Raw genomic sequence first — 17,398 nt, 5'->3', positions numbered from 1 at the left:
CTCACTGTGGTTTTGATTTGCATTTCTCTGATGATGTTCAGCATCTTTTCAAGTATCTGTTAGTCATTTGCATGTTTTTTTTTTTGAATGTCTATTCAGATCTCCTGCCCATTTAAAACAATTTTTGGATAGGCTATTGAGTTGTGTTAGCTCCTTATATTTTTTGGATATTAACCCCTTATTAGATAGATGGTTTGCAAATATTTTCTCTATAAATTGCCTTTTCATTTTGTCGATTGCTTCTTTTGCTGTGCAAAAACTTTAGTTTGATGTAGTACCACTTGTTTATTTTTGCTTCTGTTGCTTGTGCTTTTGGTGTCATACCTAAAAAATCGTTGCCAAGACCAATGTTAAAGAGCTTTGTCCCTACATTTTCTTCTAGAAGTTATACGGTTTCAGGTCTTGTCTTTAAGTCTTTAATCTCCATTGCCATTCCTTTCTCCAGGAAGTCTTTAATTTATTTCAAGTTAATTTTGTGACTGGTGTAAGATACAAATCCAACTTCATTCTTTTGCATGAAATTACCCAGTTTTCTGGGCTTCCCAGGTAGCAGCAGTGGTAAAGAACTGGCCTGCCAATGCAGGAGAGATAGAGATGCAGGTTTGATCCCTGGGTTCAGAAGATACGCTGGAGGAGGTCATGGCAACCCACTCCAGTATTCTTGCCTGGAGAATCCTGTGGACAGAGGAGCCAGGCAGACTATAGTCCATAGGATTACAAAGAGTCAGACACAACTGAAGTGACTTAGCACACATGCATCCAGTTTTCCAACACCATTTATTGAAGAGACTATCCTTTGCCCATTGAGTATTCTTGTCTATCTTGTAAATTATTAGTTGTGGGTGGGTATGTGTGTGCTAAGTTGCTTCAGTCATCTCTGACTCTTTGTGACCTCATTAACTGCAGCCTGCCAGACTCCTCTGACCATGGGATTCTCCAGGCAAGAATATTGCAGTGGGTTGCAGTGTCCCCCTCTAGGGAATCTTCCCAACTCAGGGATCAAATCAGCATCTCTTACTTCTCCCGCATTGGCAGGCAGGTTATTTACCACTAGCGCCACCTGAGAAGCCCATTAGTTGTCCATATATGCATGATTTTGGTAGAAGGGGACTCTTGATTCTGTTCCGTTGTCCATTTTTATGATAGTACCACACTCTTTTGATTACTATAACTTTGTGATATCATTTGAAATCAGGATGTGTGATTTCTCCAGCTTTGTTCTTCTTTCCAGGATTGCTTTGGCTTTTGAAGATATTTTGTGGTTCATACAAATTTTCGATTATTTGCTCTATTTCTATGAAAAATGTTACTGAAATTTTGATGGAGATTGCATTGAAGCTGTAGATGGCTTTGGGTAGTATGGACGTTTTAATAATATTAATTTTTTGATCCATGAACACAGTATATCTTTCCATTTAATTGTTTCTTTCAATTTCTTTCATCAAAGTCTTAGAGTTTTCAGTGTACAGTTCTTTCACCTCTTTGGTTAAATGTATTACTATTTTATTGTTTTTGATGCTTTTAGAAATGAGATTTTTTTCATTTCTTTTTTAGATATTCTGTTGTTGGTATATAGCAAGGCAATTGATTTTTGTATAATTTTGTAAACTGAACACATCATTTTTCCAAAGGTGTAATGATTATCATTTTAAACAGTATTTCATGTTGTATATAATACATAAAACACTCTCAAATTGTTTAAAAAAAATGTTGCTATGATCATGTAAAGCTGGCAGTGTTCTTTGGGATCTTACAGAATTCTCAGATTCTCAGGAGATTAATTTGGAGATGAAATGGGCTAACATGGGAATCAGTCTCTGGAGCTAGGTTGTTGACAACAATTTTTAGCCTTTTTCCTTTAAACCAGGGGTCCCCAACCTCCAGGCCATGAACTGATAACTCCTGTCAGATAAGCAGTGGCATTAGATTAGAAATAAAGTAAGGAATAAATATAATGCACTTGAATCATCCCCAAACCATCTCTTCCACCCTCCTTCTGTGGAAAAGTTGTTTTCTATGAAACCAGTCCCCTCACCAAAAAGTCTGGGAACCACTGCTTTAAACATAAAAAATTCATAAACCTCATGGTAATGCAAGTCAAAACCGTTGGGGAAATTTCATCACCCTAACATATTTCATCACCCTAACAAGTGAACTGGCAACCCACTCCAGTACTCTTGCCTGGAAAACCCCATGGACGGAGGAGCATGATAGGCTACAGTCCATGGGTCGCAAAGAGTCAGACATGACTGAGCGACTTCAGTCACTCACTCAACAAATGAACCATATTCATTTTTACACGTTTAGTCCATATGTCTTTTAATGGTGATTGACACATACCCTTGAAATTACAAATTGGCAACACAAATACAGATTGCTTTTGAGCTATAAGAGATGCTTGCATAGCATTTGAGGGGTAACACCACACAAGAAGTTTCATTGTCGTTAAAAACTTTTCTGACACTTATAGCAACATTAAAAAAGATCATAATCTGGAGCTGCCCTGGTGGCTCAGTAGTAAAGACTCCATCTGCCAATGCAGAAAACCCAAGTTCCATCCCTGGTACGGGAAGATTCCACATGCTGTGGGGCAAATAACCCCGTGTGCCACAATTATTGAGCCTGTGCTCTAGAGCCTGGGAGCTGCAACTACTGAGCCTACATGCCTCAACTACTGAGGCCACACACCCTAGAGTCATTCTCTGCAAGAAGAGAAGCCACTCCAATGAGAAGCCCATGCACGTCAACTAGAGTATAGGTCCTGTTGCCCACAACTAGAGGAAAGCCTGAACAGCAATGAAGACCCACCACAGCTAAAATGAATAAATAATTTTTAAAATGTGCTTATTAAAAGAAACATAGTCTGTGTATACATCTCCTGTTGGAGATTACAGTCTCAGAGAACAAATGAAGATCATGGTTTGTTCACTACTGTGTACCTTGTACATAAAGGACAATATCTGTTGGAAAAGTGAATGAGATTGATAAAGATGGGCGTCTGACTACTGGAGACTGAGACCAAGAGGGAAAGGAAAGTTAGCTGTTCTCCAAGCTTCTCTCTGACCTGACTAGTGACAGTCTTGCATGAGAAGGGGTATAAAGTGGTAGGTATAGGACACCACCATGAATTTACTCAGTGTAACTCTCTGGAGTCCTTGTCCACTTCTGGCCACCTAAGGCTCTCATCTCCACTTATCTAGAGACCAGAGGAAGAAACACTGTGAGAGTTTTGAGAAGTCCTATTCTTTCACAGTAGCCAGAGATTCAAGAAGGTCTATAGCAGACCAGAGTAACAGGCTGGTCCACAAGAGGTGCCCTAGGGAGCACCCTGTGCAGTTAGGGGTCTGAGGACCTGAGGTAATTTGGAGACAGCCAGTTGTTAAATATTTAGCCTCGCACCACTGAGTAGAGGCCTGTGCTGGGACAAAGAGCTCTGTGGAGACTTCATGACTGAAAACAAATGGACAAAACCATCAACTCCCTCAGCGGTAACAGCACAATATCTTAAATGGCAGAGAGGAAGAAAACATATGAACTAAAAGTTCATCATCAAGGGATAAGACCAAACTAGTCCTTCCAGAACAGTGACTAAGAAGGATCCTGGACACCCCCTAGATTGCAGGCTCTTCCCCTTACTGCCCCAGAATTCTACAATTCCTATCACTGAGCCACTATCTTCCCAAAGTCACTGATCATCTATCTACCCTCATTACTAAGTCATTCAAGAGACTTTAAAAGCCAAGACTGAGAGATTTTTGATCATTTAATTCAGCATTTTTCAAAGTCTAACTAAAAACATAGAGCTTTACAAAATCTCCTTGTAAAGTGGGAAAACGAATTTATTTATTAGGGCCCAGCTCCAGGGCATGTGGGGAAGAAAGGGGAGGGGTATCTTAATTCCTTTACCAGGGATTGAACCCATGTCCCCATGTAGCGAAAGGAGTGAGTCTTAACCATCTGATGGCTAGGGAAATTCAGGAAAATGAGTTTGTTAGACCTGGCATTTTTGTATCAATATTTATAGAAAAAGGAGGAAAGTTTTTTAAAAATGGTGAGAAACACTGTTTTACACTAGAGTATAGATACTTCTATTTTCTGTACACCTCAAGATTATGCTATTCTTGATCTGGTATATATTAGACTCTGATTGAGGAGGGACTATATAAATAAAAAAATTAACAAAAAATAAATAAGCAGGATGTTATTCTCAGTTCCAAAAAAGTCATCATTAAATTTGGAAATGGTGTCTTAGTAATAGTTCTGATAGGGGTGGGCTAAAGTTAAGTGTGTCTATTGCATTCATACTTGGAGCTTTTTTAAAATAGTGATTTCACATTTATATATGGCAATTCTGACCTGGTTACATCAAAGTGACTTTAAAAATGCACTGTTTCAGACCTGTGTCCTAAATGACCTTCTGTCTTCACCATTCTACTCCCTCCTCCTTAAACCTTCAGCATAAAGAAGACAGGAGTTTTGCCAATGACAGTGGTCACTAATGTCTTCATTCATAAACAACCATGACCACATGCTTTATACAGGTAGTAGGGGTAGAGGTAAATAAAGTCTATGCAAATTCTTTTTCTTCATCATATTTCTGGGGGTATGGTAAAAACAATTCTAGGCATCAGCTACCTCTTTATGGTTGAAAATACCCTTTTGCCAGCTGCACAATGTGAAAATACTATAGGATAGAATAGGAACTAGGCAGCAGTTCTGTCTTTTGCAGTCAAGTTCCTCATATGCCTGACATGTGGTGGTTTTCTTCTGCAAAAGTAGTAGGAGGTAGAGCAGGAAAGCAAGAAGAAAAGACGGAAGTCAGGAGAGTCATTCGTTAAATTAATATTTATTGAGCCCTACTATATTCCAACTGTTGTTCTAGGCACTGTTGATAGAAACAAAGCCAGGATCCTTGCAAAGATCCTGCTTTGAGCTTGAGTTCTAACAAGATAGAAATGAATAAAGTTTTATCACAGAGTATGTTGCACATGAGTATGGGAGCTATTTTTGCACAATGACAGGCTCACATTTAAGCCTACTGTATGCTTTTGGTAGCCATGTTGGGAACTTACTGTAGATCTTAATTACATGTACCCACCAATGAGAACTCTTCTAGAAATTGTGATGTTATTTTAAACTTATTTACTTACTTTTGGCTATGCTGGGTCTTTGTTGCTGTTCGGGCTTTTCTCTAGCTGTGGTGAGTTGAGGTGTGCACTCTCTAGTTGAGGTGTGCAGGCTTCTCGTTGTGGCGGCTTCTCTCGTTGCAGAGCAGCAGCTCAGGCATTGTGGCTCCCAGGCTCCAGAGCTGCAGGCTCAATAGTTGTAGCGCATGGGCTTAGTTGCTCTGCATGTGGGATCTTTCTGGACCAGGGATGGAACCCATGTCTCCTGCATTGGTAGGCAGATCCTTTAGGTATATGTTTGGTTGCTGGCATTCAGGGAGCAGGAAAGGGACGTGGCTAGGGCTTCTGTGGTTCAGCATATAGCTTCTTATACAATACACCAGTTTTCAACTCAGTGACTTGTCCTTGCCCTGTGTGTAGCTTGGTCTCCAAGTTCAGAGCCTTTTGGGTTAATTTCTCCAGAGTACGAACTTCCATTCTCCTGAGCAGTGGTGAGTAGAGAGGGGGAATATCTACCTGGCTGCTTAGAGTTGGAAGGGGACCCAGGACTAGGGATTCAACCATTTTCGAAACTTGTCCACCAATCCCACTAATTTTAAAAGCCACATCTTCACTTCACCTTTTGTGGTACTTGCTACCTCCAAACATTGAGACTTTCAGTATTAGTTCATTCATTGAAATTCCCCTCTGAAATGCTTAGATTTCCACTCCCTCTGCTCTCTTAGTTATTACTACATTCACTTTCCATCTTCTGTAAGTTTGTTAAATATTTTTGGTTTCTGTTTCCCCTCCAACTTGTATTTCTTTACTGTTATTTTATTGGTGCTTGAGAGGAGGAATAGACGTGTAGTCACTCTGCCATGTCTTTCTTCCTTTATCTAGTTAACTTAATTTTTAATCCCAGGCATTATGACAGTTAGCATCCCAATAATTGGCTGTAGGAATAAAAACTCCCAGGAAAGGTTTAACAGTTGAGCAGGTTGTTGAAGGAGCTTGAGTCATTTTTTAATTGTTTTAAATACTCATTTATTTGGCTGTGCCAAGTCTTAGTTGTGGCACATGGAATCTTCGATCTTCACTGCTGCTTTGTGAGATCCTTAGTTGCGGCATGTGAACTCTTAGTTGCAGGATGTGGGATCTATTTCCCTGACCAGGGATTGAACCCAGAACCCCTGCACTGGTAGCACGGAGTATAGACCCTGAACCACCAGGGAAGTCCTTGAGTCATTTTTTCTTCAGTCACTTTTTAGTGAAAGAAACCCTGTGCAAACAGGCTCAAGCAAAAGAAAAACTGGTTGGCTCATGCCAGTTGGGAGATTCAGGGAACTGAAAGAACAATTTTGGTCTAAAAGCGAAATTCAGAGAAATAATCTATTATATAGGAGGAACATAAGCTATCTATATTAATTAGTATAAGTAAAATAAGTTAATAAATTCAAGACAAAGTAACATGTCAGCTAGAAATTTTGGAAGGAGACAAACAAGAAGAGAAACAGGTAGAAATTGTAGAATGTCTATATTTTTGTGAACACAAAAGCAAGGGCAGTGAAGAACACAGTGGAAATAAGTCTGGTGTGGTTCAAGCTTCACTCAGGTTGTGATATGTATGCTCTTTCCCCACAGTAGTTCTAGCAATAGAACATACTCTTTATCATAATGACAAAGACCACATGCACACTAAGTAAATAACTATAGGGCAAAGTCATAGGTAGTCTCACTAGCTGAACCTTGGGGAACTATCTAGAGAGGAATTTTGGAAATGATTTGGAAGTGTTTGACCGCAGATACAAGAGTAGTATCATGAAGAAAATAATTTGCTTGTGAAAAGGATTATCTAGACCCTATGGACTTGAGAGAGCTTCTAGGTAATTCCAACCTGGTATCTTTCTCCCTGACTTTGGTCAAAGTTAATGAAGACAATAAATCATGTGCTTGCATGTTCTAATTGTCTCAACAGTTGTTTCATTTGCACAAATGCCTGAAGGAAATTCAAGGAATCCAGGATTGGGAAATAGTGAGACTTTTTACTCCTGGTGAGCTGGGCAAGGGCCTCCCTGGTGTGTCAGACAGTAAAGAATCTGCCTGCAAAAAAAAAAAAAAAAAAAAAAGAATCTGCCTGCAATGCAGGAAACTCAGGTAAATAAGTCTGGGACTGGAGCAATTGAACCTACTGCTTCAGAGCAGATGGTAGGAGAGAAAAAGGAGTTAACATGGAGTGGGCTTTAGATATTACTGGATCCAGGGGCTTAAATGATGTCATCAGGGCTGTTTCCCTACCTCCTAGCTCTGCTCATCTCTTGAAGTTTCGTCCTGGGTTTCTCAAGTCCCAGATGTTTATCCTTCCAGCTTAGCAAATCCAGAAAAGAGAGAAGCCTTTCCCAATAGCTCTGACGAAAAATTCCTGAAGGTGATTCTGATGTTCTGCTGGGATACCTGTACATCTCTGAAACAAGAAATGACAGTCAGGAAATGGGTAACTCTGGTTGGCCTCATCTGGCCACTTGTGCCCTCTTGTGATGATGGTCATGTGGCCCTGAAAGCTCAGCCCCAACTAAGATACCTGCATTGAGTTCCTAACAGGAAAGAAGAGCTCTAGTCTAAAGGGAAGGAAACAGACTATTAAAAATAAATGATGTCCATTACAGATTCATTCAGTACCTGTGGAGTAGAATCTTATCCTGTGTGCTAGCAAGCATGGTCCCCACCAGAGATTATATCATTTGATATAAAACATTCCAAGCTTTTAGAATAAACATGGAATGGACTTGTTCTAAGAAATAATTAAGTAAAATTTAATTTAGTGTGATGACCATAGTACCTGTAGAAAGGTTGCTATTACAGCTTCATTTATTAGGCTTCATAAATATGAGCTTAAAAAATTGCTAGCTGTGAACATGGAGACCATGGAAGTGGCTAACAGAGGAGGAATAATTTTAGAGGAGATGATGTGCCCCTCTGACTTGTCAATGCCCAGACTTCTCCAACCTAGTCTTCATCTCAATGTTCTTCTTATCAAGTTTTTAATCCAATTTTTTCCTGACTGAAAAAGAACATAATGGTTTCATGTATGTAAATTATACCTAAAAATGGTTTTTCATAAGGAAAAAAGAATTTTACCAACTTTTCTGAAATATTTATTTTATAAAGTGAGGAATACCTAGCAAATATAAAACTGGAACTGCAAGATATTTTTTATTAATCAGATATAGTCTGAATGTTCTCACACCTATTAGCCTACGGGAACCAAAAGAGTCACATCAACAATAAACGTGTACCCAAAAGACTGCAATAACTTCCTCTCACAAAATCTTCACCAGTTAATTTAGGAGTTGTGACTGGGTATTTTGCACGCACTTAGGAATAAATCTGCTCATGTTCCTGTCTTGGCCTAATCTCCTGGTGGAAGTCCCTTGTTCAAAATCTGCTTGAAGGAGTCACCAGCCCTGTTGCTGGAACTCACCAGATAAATTCTGCTTTTTGTCTGCTGAATTCCACACAGCACTTACTGTACTTGCTTTGCTCCACTTATGCAGAAATGAAGACGATATCCCCAGCCCACTCTGTTCTTTGTTACTTGGGTCTGACAGATTCTTGTTCACAATCTGCTCTCTTTTCCTTTCTTTCTCAGTTTTCAAATCACCCAAACCTCCAACCAACACCTTTGTTTACAGATTCAAATATATGCCCCAGAACCATCATTCTCTTTGCCAAAGTGGAGGTCCACTGGATCACATGCTTTTCAGATAGAATGCTTTTCAGAATAATGTCATTGAGACTTCCAAAATTAGCTTTTAATCATCCCGTAGTAATGGAGCAGGGAACAGAATGGCTATGTAAATGAGACAATGGTCTTATTCTTTCCTAATCCTACAGTGGTTGAATAGCCTACACTCTTTGTTCTGTGTTCTATACTGGCCGTGTTGCTTATCACACATTCATAAACAGAAGTTCTATTTCTTGGGCTCATTTCCATTAAATGATGGAATGAACACTGTAAGTTCGGTTCATTCAGTTGCTCAGTCATGTCCAACTCTTTGCAGTCCCATGGACTGCATCATGCCAGGCTTCTCTGTCCATCACCAACTACTGTAGCTTGCTCAAACTCATGTCCATCAAACTCATGACCATCGAGTCGGTGATGCCACCTATCTCATCCTCTGTTGTCCCCTTCTCCTCCTGCCTTCAATCTTTCCTAGCATCAGGGTCTTTTCCAAGGAGTCAGGCTCTTCGCATCAGGTGGCCAAAGTATTGGAGCTTCAGTTTTAGCATCAGTCCTTCCAATGAATATTCAGGACTGATTTCCTTTAGGATTGACTGGTTCGATCTCCTTGCAGTCCAAGGGACTCTCAAGAGTCTTCTCCAACACCACAGTTCAAAAGCATCAATTCTTGGGCACTCATCCTTCTTTATGGTCCAACTCTCACATCCATATGTGACTACTTGAAAAACCATAGCTTTGACTATATAGATCTTTGGCAGAACAGTGATGTCTCTGCTTTTTAATATGTTGTCTAGGTTTGTCATAGCTTTTCTTCCAAGGAGCAAGCATCTTTTATTTTCATGACTGCAGTCATCATCTGCAATGGTTTTGGAGCCCAAGAAAATGAAGTCTGTCATTGTTTACATTGTTTCCCCATTTATTCTGCAAATGTTATATGCTATAATCCCTAATACTTTTTTTTTTTTTAACAAAATTGGGCATTGTCAAAATGTTTTCAGTAACTTTCTCATTGAAGTCAAACATACATTAAGTTCTTACTCAAATCCAGTCATGGAGATTGGTGATGGAATAATTCTGAATTCACTTTTTTCTTGTATGAAGTTCCTTTCCTTTGAAATTGTGGCAACTCTGAATGTGGACTGAGTCAAGAAGCATTCTGCAGAATAAGAGTCACATGCAGTATTAATGAGTCACTGTGTCCTTCTTCCTCATCTGAATCACATATCAATTTGGCTTTATGAGTTTTTTAAAAATGATTTTGTAACCATCTAAATAAAGTTTCTTTTGATGATATGTTTGTAGTGGGGAGATAAACATTATTTCTAATAGTGAAATGTATCAATATAATAATCTTTAAAGATTTAAATTCCTTAGAAGATTTTGTAAATCCTAACAGTCCTTAATTTTAACACTCTTAATATTTTCATTTCAAAAATATTAAAGAGAATGTTTACAAGCTTCAGAAACTTCATCATCCTATTACAAATGCTTTTAAAAATCTTCCAAATTGCCTTCCAGCTTTGTCTCTATGTGCATAGGTTTTACATAACTGTGATCACAGATATATATATATATATACTATATATGTAGTTCATCTAATAAGGATTCTCAACAAGAGGTGATTCCCACTCCCCCTGGGAGACAATTGGAAATGTCTGGAGACATTTTTGATTGTCTTTACTAGGGGCAGGAGTACACTACTGGCATCTCATGGGTAGAAGCCAGGGATGCTGCTAAACATTACAAAGTATAAGCCCCTCTCAAAAAAATGAATGATCCAGTCCAAAATGCCAATAGTCCCAAGATTAAGAAACCCTTGTACATACACACACATTTGTATTATGCTTTTCAAAACTGTTAAATAATACATCCCTTTTTGTAACAAGATTCTTAGAGTTATTCCTCATTTTATCTATTTGACAATCATAATTTATGTAAATGATTCCCCGCTCTCAGATATAGATAATGTGAGCACCTTCATGTACATAGCTTTTAAATTTGTTTGGATTAAACCTAAATTATTATGAGTAAAATTACTTTGATAAATGGTATTATTTTATGGCTCAAACTTGGTATAGGGACCTTATAAACATTAGCTTAGCAAAACACATTCATTATTAATAGCTTATTAATGAGAATTGAAGTTTGCCTTTAATTACAGTTTCTAATGCTCTGATTTTGTAAGTGGGAAGTAATGGTGCTGGGTGAAGATTTTATCTGACAGTTTCAGCCTTTGAATAGGCAATGTGATTTCAGGAGCAGAGGATTTCTCTTTCCCATATTACCTTCCTCACTGTTTTATGAAATATCACTTAAGTCCATGGGAGGAAAAGAACCATGTGCCTTAGCCTTCTCTAAAATATAAGTACTCGGACTTCTCTCATGGTTCAGTGGTTAAGACTCCACGCTTCCACTGCAGGGTTTCAATCCCTGGTCAGGGAGCTAAGGTCCCACATGCCACATGTTGGTCAAAAAAAAAGAAACGCACACCTATATATATATACACACACTGATATGGATCCAGAGAGAGCTGTGATGGTGTCTTACTCATCTTCGTATCTTTAGTGCACAACTTCAGGTTGAAAAATGTACATTATTATAAACATTTATTGAATGGTCAGAGAGGGGTAAGAGCAGTAACACATGAAGTGACTAACTGAATGTGTCTGACTTTACTGGGGCTGATGATAGCATAGAAAGTTTGGTGTTCCCATAAAACAATTAGCATTCGTGTTATGATTCGTTCTTATACTTATCATTATACTTAATGATTTAAGAATTGTTGCCCTTGCTATCAGACTCTGCTAGAAATATCTGCTAAGGTTGGTGGTAGAAGCCAACATATTAAAGACCTGGGAACAAATACATTCCTCTTCCTCTTGGCCAGGATGTAAAAGCACTCTCTAGCAAGATAACATTGGTTTTTGTTTAGCAGGGACACAAAGGCATTAAAAATTAATTAACTGATTGATGAATTTTTAATAACTAGGGAATACATATACACAGCACAAAAGCTGAAAAGTATAAAATAATATATAAAATATTTTTTCAAATTGGGATTTCCAGCAATCCAGTTTCCCTCCCTGGAGGGTCTGACATGGATATGCTAGGTTTAGTCTAGAAACTGTCATAGACAACAGGTCACCAAATAAAGTACACAAGCAAAGTATGAGTTTGCCTCTGTCATGTAACAGTCTGTAAGTACATGGGGGTGGCGCTGCTCTACAAAAACCATTCCAAGACCAGGTGCCTTTAATTTGCTATTCTGCTCTTTTGGTGTTGTGCACGGTGAAAGCTAACTTGGCAGCACATCTGTACTCCAGCCATATAGGAAAAAGAAAGGTCATGAAAGTCAAGCAATTTCTTTTTAAACCAATGGCGCAGAAGTTGCACCATCATTTCTACTTATATTCCACTGGTACGAATTTTCTCATGTGGCCATGTTTAGCTACAAGGCATGCTGGGAAGTGAAGTCTTTAGCTGGGTGGCTGTATGCCTAGCTGAAAATGCAGAAGAGAACTGAATTTATAGTTATGAGTGTCTATAAATAAGAATTCTTTCCGAATGTGGCAGTAGTATCAACTGGATTATGAATCACTGAATCTGTCCCACTACTGAACTATGAAGTCTGGCATGTCAGAACTTAATCTCTCTAAAATACCAGGAGATAAACAGCAATCAGTAAATACTTGATGATTTGATCCATTTCATTTGTAGATTGTTTTCTTTAACCCATTCTTCTCTTTCTTATTTGAATCTCTAAGACTGTTGTTATTCAGTCGCTCAGTCAGGTCTGACTTTTTGCAACCCCATGCACTGCAGCACACCAGGCTTCCCTGTCCTTCACTATTTCCCGGAGTTTGCTCAAACTCATGTCCATTGAATCAGTGATGCCATCCAATCATCTCGTCCTCTGTGTCCCCTTCTCCTCCTACTTTCAGTCTTTCCCAGCATCGGGGTCTTTTCCAAAGAGTCAGCTCTTCACATCAGGTGTCTGTAGAGCTTTAAGAGCACTAGAGGTCACTCGCTGGCAAGCCAACATTCCTTCTCCACTACAACAGCGGGCAGAGTTAATCTCCTAAAGTTGTGAAGCAGGGGAAATTTGTCTTTGGCAGTCTTAGCTTTCTTTGCCCTTCTCCCCCGGGCATACAATACCCAAGGTGCCCTGACCATTCAGAACCCCACACCATGGTACATACAAGACAGCTTTCTTTCCATGTAAGGTTGTGATTATAAAATTCCCTTCTTTGCTCACCCAGCAATTACCCCTTTATTACTCCACCTCTAGCTGGTTGATAGGTTTGAGAAATGGGGTATAAAAGGGTTGTTTAAGGAGTAGTTGAAATGTTACCACTTGTGAAAAGAACTCAATTTGATTAGGTAGAATGGCTGCCTTACCTAGTTTAAAATGACTAAAGTCTGTCTTACTGTTTGCAGGACAAAACCAAAAAACAAAACAAAACAAAAACCTCAAACAACCTCCCCCCAAAACCACAAAAACAAAACCCCCAAACATATACATATAAAATGTCTTAATTATAGATTACACTTCGGAATTTGTGGAGAAACCATTTTTACAAATTTTTACTTCTTTTCTGCAAAAAGCATTGTACTATGGAAATAATCAAGCAGATTGACTTTCTTCTCCCTTCCTATGGTCATTTTGGTGTCATTGGCAGAACAGCTGAGACCATCTTAAAACTGCTTTTGGACAAAGATAACTTGCTATATTAATATATTCTTTTCTCACTGTAGACATTACAAAATGTAAATCAAGTATACTTTAATAAAAAAAATCTTTATTACAAGAATTGATTTGGTGATACATAAGTTGATTATTGCTATTTTTAGTTTTATTAATTTGTTGAAAGAATATTTAATATTTAAAAAACTACCTGTGACTTAGGTTCCAAAATGAGGATACATATTGGTCAATACTTGACCAAGATTCAAAAATGGAAATGCTTATTCAAGCATTTATTCAAATGCTTCCCACATCACAGTATAGGTAGAAAATATTAATATGTGTATTGCACAATGATGTAAGGTGGAGCCATCTAACCTGGAGGCTCTGCCTGCACCTAGCCTAACCTAACTGCCCCAGGGATTGAAGGGAATCATCTCAGCATACTCCATTCAATGGGCAACCTGGTTGGAGAGGATAAAATGCTATTCAAAATGTAGCCTTCACATCAGCAGCAGCAGCATCACCTGGGAGCTTGTTAGAAATGCAGAATCACAGCTCTATCCCAATTTACTGAATCAGAATCTGCATTATTATAAGATGCCCAGGTGATTTACATGCACACTAAAATTTGAGAGCACTGATCTAGAAAATAGTGGATAATATTACTAGACTGCTTGGAGGCAAAATAGATAATCATTAACATGTTTTTTACCTTGCAAGAAGTTGTGCATTTCCTGCCTGGGATCTGAGATTTGCTCTTGTAACTTTTCTGGCAGCATGGAGCTCTCTCTATATATAGAAAGTATATGTAGAGTATTATATATATATATATATATATATATATGTATGTATTCAGTATTCTGTGAAATGTGCAGCACAAAAATGCATGGTCTACTTAAACCAAACATTCTTTTGAGTATGGAAGATAAACAAGCTTGCACCTAACAGTCATCTCCTTCAAGCTTCAAATATGCTTCTTGTGTGGCAGAGGACTGGTGGGCCAAGATCACATTCTCTAGAATCTGTTGCAGCTCTTATATTATGGAAGTATGTAGGTTTCAACAAACCCTTTATGTAAGATTTGGAAAGCTGTTTCTCTGATAGGTACAGATGTGGAAGCAATTTTTTCTTCTGTAGCAGAGTTACCAGAGGTGTCATTGTTCAGTCTTAGTTTTGTGAACGTTAGGAAGCATGGGTGGTGCATCCATTTTGTTGGTTCAGATTGCAGGTGGTATGGTGTAATTCTGGAGCTTGCTGAGGAAGTGACAGCTTCTTGATTCTGGTAGCTTCCAGACAGTGGCCGAAGTGCCATAGTTCTGAAGATGTCAAGCTTCTCAAAAAGGAAGAGCATATCTCTTTTGGTGTTAGCTCTGAGGTGTGGTTTTGAGAATTGCTCCCTTAATATTCTCAATTATTCTTTTCTAGTGTATTACTAACTGGAGTGTACTCTGTTCTCTGCAGCCTAACTTTGACTGATATAATCTGCTCAATTTGTTTTTAGGACCACGCATTTTTCATTGATTTAACAAATATTTATTGAAGGCTTTTTCTGAAACAAGTGATTGTATATATATATATATATATATATATATATATATATTTTTCAGATGTGTCAAACAATAGTTTTAGATCACAGAAATTACATGTTGTTTTACAAATTATATTTCCAGCAAAGTAGTTCCATCTAAATAGAGCATAGACATTAAAAGTTCCATTTCCAATCTAATCACCACAGATAGTTCATGTGTCCTCATTGGTATAATGAAAAGATTATGGGAATTTAGAGACAAAAGATTAGTCTTTCTGAACTTCATCTGACAAATGGAGGCAGGAAGGACCTGTCCTCCCTAATAAGGTTTCTGTGAGAATCAAATGATGCCAACTATGTGAAACTGCATTATACACAGCAAAGTGCTACACAGTGCTGGGTGTTTATAATTAGTAATAAGAATTTTATCCTACAAGGGTTTCAACATTGGATGCTTATGAGAGCACCTTTAAAGAGAAATATTTTTGTTTGCCTAATTCTCAATTCAGTACAAATCCTGATTTTCCTATAAAGGTATTCTGAAAGATAAATCATAGAGTGACTACTTATTTTGGGAGAGGAATTTTCTACTTCTGAAAAAAATCCACGATCGGAAACCTTTTACTAAATATGCCTCTCTCACATTTAATACAATTGTTGCTTTACACATTTAAATAATACATATCTTGGTACATTCAGTGCACAAAATAAGCTAATTGTTTAGTTGTTTGAAAAACAGAATTATATCTTACAAATGATCTCGTTTCAAATACGGGTGAAGAGCACATCAAATTATAAATCAGTCTTTGAGACACCTGCATAGTCATAATTTGCAAAGTTCACATGCTTTATTTTATGTGTTTCTTTTTCATGAGCTATGTGAAAGAGAAGCTTGATTTAGATCAAGAAATATCTAGTTAGTTAGTGCCTCCTACATACCAGGCAATGTTTTAGGTTTTAAAGACACAAAGATGAAAAAGACACAGTCATCTTCTATGTTACACTTCAGTCCAGTACTGTCCAAAGCTGCAGCCAATTGTACTTGTGGTCATTGATCACTTAAGTATGGCTGGTATGACTCAGAAACTGAACCTTATATTTATCTATTTAAATTAAATAGCTGTGCGTCACTAGTGACCACTGTGTTGGACAGCATAGGTCTAGGCCAAACACAACAGCTGACCTGTGGTTCCTGAGGGTGTAGTGCAGGGGGGATGATGTATGGGCAAGACACTTTTCTTTTGTCTTAAAATAAAGGTGGCCTATTAATTTTCTGGTCTTATAGGTGGGTGTGGGGAAAGTGGTGCAATGGTTTGGAAAAATAAACAGCAACAAAAGAAACAGTTATACAATTCTGTTTAAAATCTGTTCTATTTGATTAAAATGTCCCCTAACATATGACTGCAGCCATGAAATTCAAAGACACTTACTCCTTGGAAAAAAAGCTATAATAAACCTAGATGGCATATTAAAAAGCAGAAACATCACTTTGCTGACAAAGGTCTGTACAGTCAAAGCTATGGTTTTTCCAGTAGTCATGTTTGGATGTAAGAACTGGACATTAAAGAAGACTGAGTGCCAAAGAATTGATGCTTTTGAATTGTGGTGCTGGAGAAGACTCCTGAGAGTCCCTTGGACAGCAATGAGATCAAACCAATTGATCCTAAAGGAAATCAACCCTGAATATTCACTGGAAGTGCTGATGCTGAAGCTCCACTACTTTGGCCACCTGATTCACTGGAAAAGATCCTGATGCTGGGCAAGATTGACGGCAGGAGAAGGGGGCAACAGAGGATGAGATGGTTGGGTGGCATCACTGACTCAATGGACATGACTTTGAGCAAATTCCCAGAGATATAAAAGACAGGAAAGCCTGGCGTGCTGCAGTCTATGGGAGTCACATAAGAGTCGGACGCTACTTAGCGACTGAATAACCTTTACAATGAAAGACATTGCCAGGCCAAGAAAGCTAGACAGCAAAGGTCAAAAAACTGAGGTCTAAAAAGTCTAGTTTAGGGACATCCCTGGTGGGCCCATGCTTAAGACTTTGAGCTACCACTGCAGGGTGCAGGGATTCAATCCCTGGTTGGGGAACTAAAGTCCCACATGCCACACGGTAAGGTCAAAAACAAACAAAAAAAAAACGAAAAAAAATCTAGTTTATGTGTTATTGTTAGCATTCCTTGTCATTCTATATCGGCCATCAAAGATCAGAAAAGGATGAGGTTATTAGTAAATTCCTCATGAAAAATTTCCTTGATGGGGTGGGGTGGGGTGGGCCATATCCAAGATAATTGTTAGATGAGAGCTCATATTTAACAAAAAGGTATTACATG

At 38.4% G+C, this 17,398-nt stretch overlaps 1 long non-coding RNA gene across 1 annotated transcript in view; it reads right to left on the bottom strand.

Annotated features, from left to right (window-relative positions):
- Positions 1–17,398, bottom strand: part of LOC110139441 (uncharacterized) — a 30,454-nt gene that overhangs the window by 3,822 nt on the left and 9,234 nt on the right. The window contains exons 2-3 of the long non-coding RNA XR_002314497.2: positions 9,873–10,003; positions 7,404–7,569 (exon numbers count right to left, since the gene is read on the bottom strand). This is a non-coding gene — a long non-coding RNA (uncharacterized lncRNA). The remainder of the gene's footprint in view (positions 1–7,403; positions 7,570–9,872; positions 10,004–17,398) is intronic.

Source organism: Odocoileus virginianus, chromosome 2 (assembly GCF_023699985.2).
Source record: "Odocoileus virginianus isolate 20LAN1187 ecotype Illinois chromosome 2, Ovbor_1.2, whole genome shotgun sequence".
In the NCBI taxonomy this organism is placed as follows: domain Eukaryota; kingdom Metazoa; phylum Chordata; class Mammalia; order Artiodactyla; family Cervidae; genus Odocoileus; species Odocoileus virginianus.
Note: the sequence above shows the minus strand (reverse complement) of the source record. Positions and strands in the feature narration are given on the sequence as shown.